Genomic DNA, 10,163 nt, shown 5'->3' on the forward strand with positions numbered 1-10,163 from the left:
TATATATATATATATATATATATATATATATATATATATATATCTTTCCTGTCACGCTGAGTGGCAATGCCAAGCGTATGATCACTTGGTCTCTCCCCGTACCTCTAGTAGGAGAAGAGGGAGTAGTACAAGTGTTACCTACCTAAATATTTAGCCGTAGTCCTTGACGGATAACATACACTAGTATAATATAGTGATAGAAAGGGAAAATGAACGCGGACTTAATAGAAGCATAGGCAAATTATATCAATTGAAATTACACACCGTTAATATAATTTTGAAAAGTAATTTGATTAATATATCGTAAAGAAAATAAGTGAATAAAAGGAGAGTAATTCTCAGTAAAAAAGAAGGTAATAATTCTAATAATTATTCTTTACTAATTATTCAAGAATAACGAAAATATGATATAGAAAAAGAATGTTTGACAACTGAGTACAGTAAATCTTACATTGATTAAGAAGAATGAATTTGATAGTGACCAAAACGAATCTTTCTTAAAGGGATTTTGATGACATTAATCATTCAATAAGGATAAATTATTACCATTTGGCAAAGAGTAAATTTGACAATGAATAAAATTGAAAGCATAAATTTGAAAGAATAAATTTGACAAATTTCAATTCAACAGAATAAATTTGACAAATATCAACTTGACAGATATTCTGACATTGAATAAACTTGACAAAATAAATTAAAAAAAGGAATAGATCGGACAAATATAAATTTGACAGAAAAAAATATTGACATTGAATAAATTTGACAGAATAAATCTAAAAAAGATTAGATCTGACAGAATGAATTTAACATTGAATAGATCTGACAGAAAAAATTTAACAAAGAATAGATCTGACAAAAGAATAACTCTAATAAATAATAGATCTGGCAGAATAAAATTAACAAATAATAGATTTGAGAAAGAATAACTCTAATAGAATAGATCTGAAAGAATAAATCTAACAAAGAACAGATCCGACAGAGCAAATCTAATAAAGAATAGGTCTGTCAGAATAAATTTAAAGAAAAATAGATCTGACAGAATAAATTTAACAATGAATAGATTTGAAAAATAATAAATATGACGAAAAATAAATACGACATAGAATAAATATGACGAAGAATAAATACAAAATAGAATATATATGACAAAGAATAAATACGACATAGAATAAATATGACGAAGAATAAATGCGACATAGAATAAATATGACGAAGAATAAATATGACATAAAATAATTATGATAAAGTATAAATACGACATAGAATAAATATGATAAAGAATAAATATGACGAAGAATAAATACGACATAGAATAAATATGATAAAGAATAAATATGACGAAGAATAAATACGGCATAGAATAAATACGACATAGAATTAATATGACGAAGAATAAATACGACATAGAATAAATATGACGAAGAATAAATACGACATAGAATAAATATGATAAAGAACAAATATGACAAAGAATAAATACGATATAGAATAAATATGATAAAGAATAAATCAAACAAAAAATATATTTCACAAGGAATAAATTCGAGTGATAATACATTTGAAAAAGAACTACAAGAATAAACAAATACAAGGAAACGCATGAAGAAATCTAACAAGAAATGAGGAGAATAAATTCGAGGGGGGGGGGAAGGAATACTCTCCCTCACTGATTAGGCGAGAGAGAGAGAGAGAGAGAGAGAGAGAGAGAGAGAGAGAGAGAGAGAGAGAGAGAGAGACGAATATGGCCATGATAGAGGTTTGAACACGACCCTGAGAAGCGTCGGAAACTAGTTGTAGAAAATCAACGCTGAATCTAATTAGCTTGCCATATTCCAGGGCTCTCTCTCTCTCTCTCTCTCTCTCGATCCATAAGAAGGGACAATCATAAGCTAGCTAGCTCTCTCTCTCTCTCTCTCTCTCTCTCTCTCTCTCTGTATAAAATATCTGGATCTATATGAAGGGACAATCACAAACTCTCTCTCTCTTTCTCTCTCTCTCTCTCTCTCTCTCTCTCGATCCATAAGAAGGGACAATCATAAGCTCTCTCTCTCTCTCTCTCTCTCTCTCTCTCTCTCTCTCTCTCTCTCTCTCTCTCTCTCTCTCTCTCTCTCTCTTCATCCATAAGAAGGGACAATTATAAACTCTCTCTTCATCCATAAGAAGGGACAATCATAAACTTTCTCTCTCTCTCTCTCTCTCTCTCTCTCTCTCTCTCTCTCTCTCTCTCTCTCTCTCTCTCTCTCAGAAGCGTAAGTATTCACGCACGGGAGCGAACACTCAAATTGTACATATGTATATATACATACATATATACATACATACATACATACGTACATATATATACACAAATACACACACACACACACATATATATATATATATATATATATATATATATATATATATATATATATATACATATATATATACATATATACATACATACACACATACATGTATACTATTTGGGTGCTCTCTCCCATACACGAAAACTTACACTTGAGAGAGAGAGAGAGAGAGAGAGAGAGAGAGAGAGAGAGAGAGAGAGAGATTCAAAGAACTTCCCTCTTCCGGTGAGTTTTAATATTTATCGTATAGTTGTTACCAAGAAGTGATCAACATTCCAGGACAAATTCCAATTCCTGGAAGAGCGGGTGATTTAAGAAAAGTTTGTTGTTGTTGATGTTGTTCTTGCTATCATCATTACTATTATTATTATCATTATTATTATTATTATTATTATTATTATTACTAGCTAAGCTACATCCCTAGTTTTAAAAGCAGGATGGATAAGCAGGATGCTACAAGCCCAAGGGCTCCAACAGGGAAAAATAGTCCAGTGAGAAAAGGAAATAAATAAACAAGAGAAGCAATTAACAATTAAAATAAAAATATTATAAGAACAGTAACAACATTAAAATAGATCTGTCATATGTAAACTATAAAAAGAGACTTGTGTCAGCCTGTTCAACATAAAAAAAATTTGCTGCAAGTTTGAACTTTTTGCAGTTCTACTGATTCAACTGCCTGATTAGGAAGATCATTCCACAACCTGGTCACAGCTGGAATACTGCGTAGTAATGTTGTGGTTTTATTTGTAGTTACTAAAGTATTAACACCATCAATGTTGTTACTTCATCATTGTTACTCGTTTGATGTTGTTGTTTAAAGTTATTGTTATAAATACCACCAATATTTATTTCAAGTGTTTTTAATGATAAGGAAACGCATTTAGTTCCCTGAATATATTTGATAGTATAATATATCATAATATTATTACTTGCTACGCTACAACCCTAGTTGGAAAAGCAGGATGCTATAAGCCCAGAGGTTCCAACAAGGAAAATAGCCCAGTGAGGGAAGGAAAAGAGGAAATTAGAATATTTTAAGAAGAGTAACGACATTGAATTAAATATCTCATATGTAAACTATAAAAACTTCATAAAAAAACAAGAGGAAGAGAAATAAGATAGAATAGTGTGCTCGAGTGTACCCTCAAGCAAGAGAACTCCGTGATATTGATACTAAGGAAAAAGTTAATAATAATAATTAATTATCCTTTTTTATTGTTAATCATTATTTATCAACGATTACTCTTGAGGGTTTTCGATCAAATATCATATTATTATCATTATTATTATTATTATTATTATTATTATTATTATTACTTGCCAAGCTACAACCCTAGTTGGAAAAGCAAGATGCTATAAGCCCAAGGGCTCCAATAGGGATAAGTAGCCCAGTGAGGAAAGGAAATAAGAAAATAAATAAATGAGAACAAATTAACAATACATCCTTCTAAAAACAGTAACATTATTAATCAATTAGGAATAGTTAATTAAATTATGCTTACTCTTAATTGTGCATTGGAGATCAGAATGTTCCATATTTAAATCAAATTTGTTACACGATTCTTCATGAATAATAATCTATAAATTTGCATCATATTGGATCAGTAATTAAGTAAATACAAGATCTACATACTGTGTCATATTGGGTCATAAATAATAAACTTCTTACTTGCATAAATTTATGCCATATTGTCTAAATGGCCAGACAGTACTACATAGGACCCTTCTTCTCTGGTTACGGTTCTTTCCCTTTTCCTACACAGTACACCGAATAGTCTGGCCTATTCTCTACAGGCTCCTCTGTCCTTATACACCTGACAACACTGAGATTGCCAAACAATTCTTCTTCACCCAAGGGGTTAACTACTGCATTCTAATTGTTCAGTGGGTACTTTCCTCTTGGTAAGGGTAGAAGAGACTCTTTAGCTATGGCAAGCAGCTCTTCTAGGAAAAGGACACTCCAAAATCAAACCATTGTTCTCTAGTCTTGGGTAGTGCCATAGCCTCTGTACCATGGTCTTTCACTGTCTTGGGTTAGAGTTCTCTTGCTTGAGGGTACACTTGGGCACAATTCTATCTAGTTTCTCTTACTCTTGTTTAGTTAAAGTTTTTATAGTTTTTACAGGAAATATTTATTTTAATGTTGTTACTACACTTAAAATGTTCTATTTGTCTTCATTTCCTTTCCTCACTGGGCTATTTTCCCTGTTGGGGCCCCTGGGCTTATGGCATCCTGCTTTTCCAACTAGGGTTGTAGTTTAGCATTTAATAATAATAGTAATGACATTTATAATCATACGTCAATCTCGTATACTGAACCTGTATGAAAAAATTATTGTATTTCTTAATATTGCAAGAAAAAATGCCCTAGAGTCTCCAAAGGAAAGATAGTGAAAGAATAAACTATACAAAAATATATAAGACCATGATGACAATAAAAACTAGAATAAAAACTAGAGAGGTACTCAGTAGACCGCAGACCTCCGGTACGGCAACTTATTTCTCGACCTTAACCTTGACCTTTGACCTTAATATGTATTAATTGGCGTGGATTTTCATACAATCAAATATGAACCAAGCTGGAAGTCTCTGTGACAACGATGTCCGGACTTATGGCTGATTATGTGAATTGGACATTTTGCTTGACCGTAACCTTGAACTTTGACCTTGACCTTGACCTTCTCAAATTTAGTCATATCCAGCTTTTTACATAACAGTTAATCCTTGCAAGTTTCATTACTCTACGAATAAAACTGTGGTCAGGAAGGTGTTCACAAACAAACAAGAACAGAGACAGGGAATAAACATAACCTCCTTACAACTTCATTGGCGGAGGTAAATATGATAATAGAGCCTTTCTTTATTGGAAACGTCCCTGCCTATCAGTCTGTTGGTCTGGGGTTCAAATCCTGCTCAAAATCGAGTTTCTTTAGTGTCTGCAACCTCACCATCCTTGTGAGCTATGGATGGGGAGTTTGTGGGAGCCTATGGATCTATCTGTTGAGTAACCAGTAGCAATTGCCTGGCCCTCCCTGGTCCTAGCTTGGGTGGAGAGGGGGCTTGGTAAGTCTCTATGGCATTGTTCTATCCTTTGCCTCTGCTATTCATGAGCGACCTTTAAACCTTTAATAATGCCGACTTATTTTATGAAAATGACCCAGCGTATTAAATTTGGCATTAATGGCAAACGTCTATATTAGAGTTTATAATGTGATAATCATCATATTAATCACTAAATATCTAAAGTTTGTATTTCTCAATAAAATAATTATCAATAAATGATGACTACTGTTTTTCAATTGTAGGTTCGTTGATTATTGTATCATTATTATTATTTTATCATCAACATTATTATTGTTATTATTTTTATTATTATCATTATTATTATTATTAGTATTATTATCATTATTATTATTATTATCATTATTATTATTATTATTATTATTATTATTATTATTAGTATTATTATTATTATTATCATAATGACTATATTCTAAATATATAACATAAATAGAGATGTTTTCTCTTAACGTAGTCACCTCAGTAATCAACTGCAATTCGATAATAATTAATGGACGATAAAAAAATTACAAATGGTAATTAAAGACATTAATTACAATATAAATACGAAAATAGAAGGATTTTACAAGGTTAAGAACCTTAATTAAACTCGTTAACCTGATAAAATCGCGATGAATTAAGAAAAATTAGGAAAATTAACACGAAGTTGGAAAACTTCCAAGGCAATGTAAACACGATAGAAAAAAGTAGTTAAAATATATTAATAACATAAATTACAATTCAAATATGGTAATTAACACATTCTACTAATTCAGTCAATCATAACATATATACTACACACACTAACGCACACACACATTAATATATATATATATATATATATATATATATATATATATATATATATATATATATATATATTTTATTATTATTATTATTATTATTATTATTATTATTATTATTATTATTACTTGCTAAGCTACAACCCTAGTTGGAAAAGCAGGATGCTATAAGCCCAGAGGCTCCAACAGGGAAAATAGCCCAGCGAGGAAAGGAAAAGAGGAAATTAGAATATTTTAAGAAGAGTAACGACATTAAAATAAATATCTCCTATATGAACTATAAAACTTCAACAAAACAAGAGGAAGAGAATGAGATAGAATAGTGTGCTCGAGTGTGTGTATATATATATATATATATATAAATATATATATATATATATATGTATATATATAATATATATATAGATATATATATATATGTATATATATAAATAAATATATATATATATATATATATATATATATATATATATATATACACAAAATATACGCACATACAGATATATATATATATATATATATATATATAAATATATATATATATATATATACTGTATATATATATATATATATATATATATATATATATATATATATATATATATATAGTCATTAATGAATATCTAATCAAATAAAAAGCCAAAAGATACGATTTAACTATTAATTATCTAAACACTGCAGATAAAATGAATCACATAATCACACATTAAAACCATTAACCTCTGAACAATGTAAACACAACCTAAACACAAATAAAACATTAACCACAACATTTTAACGAAAGTAACTTGCCATTAACGACATTAATCGCCAAGGAACGACCGTGATAACCAAACGAGCCCCTCATTAACCGTAACAATAATTTCATATGTATAAAAGTTTAAAACTCATTAACCATAGTAATGATTTCATAAGTATAAAAGTGTGAAATTCATTAACCATATTATTGATTTCATTTGTATAAAAGTGTAAAACCTATTAAACATAATATTGATTTCATATGAATAAAAGTTTAAAATGTTACCAGTGACAATAATTTTATATGTATAACAGTTTAAAACTCATTAACCATAACAAAAACTTTATATGTATGAAAGTGTAATACTCATTAACAGCAACAATACTTTCATATGTATAAAAGTTTAAAACTCATTAACCGTGATATTTATTTCATATGCATAAAAGTTCGAGACTCATTAACTGTATCAATTTCATAAGTATAAAAGTGCAAACTCATTTAGTAAAACACTCAAATTATGCGTATAAAAGTGTAAATTCTTTTATTAATACAATCAATTCATATGTATATAGTGTAAAACTCATTAATAAAAAAAAAATCTATATTTGTAAACTCGTTTAATTGATTGATTTAAAGTTTTCTGGCATCCTGACATCTAAGGTCATTGACGCCACATAAACTCGTTTATCAAAACAATTAATTCATATGTATAAAAGTGTAAAACCCATTTCCGAAAACAATAGGTTCATATATATAAAAGTGTAAAACTCATTAATAAACAAATCTAGATGTACAAAGTGTATAACCCATTGATAAAAAAAAAATAAAATCTATATGTACAAAAGTGTAAAACTCATTAATAAACAAATCTAGATGTATAAAGTGTATAACCCATTAATAATAAAAAAAATCTATATGTACACAAGTGTAAAACTCATTTAGCAAAACAATAATTTCATACAATATGCATAAAAGTGTAAAACTCGTTAATCAATGTATAGTCATTATCTAAATGCTAAAAAAGAGTAGACTTATTAACCAATTCATCATTAACCCTTTCAGTGCCAGTGAGACCTTTACAATATATATATATATATATATATATATATATATATATATATATATATATATATATATATTGTAAAGGTCTCACCAAGACCTTTCCAGTGTTGACCAAGTTTCTATAGTTTGGGTTTAAAAGAAAATTTCCGTTTTCTGAATTTTTGACATTCACCAATGGCAGCGAAAGGGTTAATGAACAAAAACGAATTCATTAATCATCATTGATAAATAAAATGTACAACTCATTATCATTAATAAAATATGAATAAGTAATTAGCTGAGAAATGGAAACTCATATATAACGAAAGTTCACTAATTAACACATAATTTATATAAAAATGAGCAATTTACCTTTCAAAAATAACACGAAACGTAAGAATCGAAAAAAAAACAATAAAAATAAAAATAAGTCGATCATTAATAAAAATTAGTAATTCAATAATAAAAGAATAAAAAAAAATAATTTATAAGCATTAGAAAATCTTCAATAAAAATACCTCAATATGATAAATAAAATTAAGTAAATCATCAATAAAAATGAGTGATTCAAGAATAAAAAAGGAAAAATTGATTTAGATTAAAAAACTGGTCAATGAAAATAGACAAAAAGCTTCATTAAAATGAATAAAACTAAGTAAATCATCAATAAAAATCAGTAATTCAACAATAATAAAGTGAACAAATAATATATATGAATTAAAAACTAGTCAATAAAAAAAACCTACATTAAAATATATAAAAATAATTAAATCAACAATAAAAAAGTGAACAATTGATTTATAAACACTAGAAAATCACCAATAGAAAATAAACTTAAATAAAAAAAAACCTTAATTGTTATAAACAAAAATAGTAAATCATTAATAAAAATCAGTAAATCAACAACAAAAAAGGTGAACAATTAATTTATAAGAATCAGAAACTGGTCAATGAAAAAAAACTACATTAAAATAAATAAAAATAAGTAAATCATTAATAAAATATAATTCAATAAAAAATAATTAATCTATAATAATCAGAAAATGTTCAATAAAATTGAATTCAATAAAAAGCTGAAGGGGGGGGGGGGGAAGAAAGACTCACTGCGAAGCGAAGATTGCCCAAGGGCGGCTTGGCATACGGAATGCCCAGGAACCTCATGCCCTTGGTGCCATCCGCCAGGACGTACTTCTCGCCCCTGATGCGGCCGCTGGGGGTATCCAGGACGACAGGCCCTTCCGATTCCATGCTGGACGCCCCCCGGAACCCCCCATCCAGCAGGAGGAGACACGCCCCTGCTAGGAGGGCGCCACGGCAGGTGTTATGAAGGTAGTGCACGACCCTCATGACTGGAGACGTTTTTATTATTAATTTCTTTTCTTAATTAAAAAAAAATATCGAAGAAAAAACTGTTTTTGTTTTCTTTTCCCAAGAAATGCAAGTTTTAATTACATCGTTCATGAAATTACTAATAAAAAAGAAATAGTTAAAATAAAACTTATTTTTTTTTTCGTTTCCGCTATGCAAAGAGGAGAGCAGCCCTTCTGCAGATACCCTTCCTCACGGCACAGTCATAATAAGGGCGCGAGTATCTCTCGGGAGTGGCTGCCGAGGTGACAAAGTTCTCGCACATTATTGTCGCACAGGTTTGGAGGCAAGGACTATCACCACCTCCGTCAGGACAAGAGATGGAGGGGACGAGGAGGAGGAGGAGGGTTGAGGGAGGCAGCGCGGTTGTTATTTCGTATGTAGCGCTACCGATAACGCCGTGAAAGCGCCCGATAAAGTCAAACGCGTGGCGGATTGAATGGGATGCGAGCGAGTCGGCTTCCACCTTCGGGGAAGAGTTGCAGACGCAATGAATACGTGCGCGCTACTGACTGTGACTGACTGTGGCGACCCGAGGAGGAGGAGGATTAGGAGGGAGGAGGTGGTGGAGGAGGGAGGAGGTAGAGGAGGAGGGAGGAGGGAGGAGGTGAGCCAACCTCCCTTGCTGCCTAAAACCATCCGCCTCTTGGAGTATATTGTGACACACCGCCCCCCGCTATCAGGATTACCAGGTTGTCAGGCTAAAAAACTTCAAATTTAGCCTTTCATGAAAAAAGGGTGGGCCTTAAATACTATATTTATGGCCTTTTCCTACTAGTGGGTTGGCCTTTTAAGGCCGCA

At 30.6% G+C, this 10,163-nt stretch overlaps 1 pseudogene; it reads right to left on the reverse strand.

Annotated features, from left to right (window-relative positions):
• Nucleotides 1–9,854, reverse strand: part of LOC137648604 (uncharacterized) — a 162,603-nt pseudogene extending 152,749 nt beyond the window's left edge.
• Nucleotides 9,855–10,163: the final 309 nt, after the last annotated feature.

This window comes from Palaemon carinicauda, chromosome 10, assembly GCF_036898095.1.
Source record: "Palaemon carinicauda isolate YSFRI2023 chromosome 10, ASM3689809v2, whole genome shotgun sequence".
Classification (NCBI taxonomy): Eukaryota; Metazoa; Arthropoda; class Malacostraca; order Decapoda; family Palaemonidae; genus Palaemon; species Palaemon carinicauda.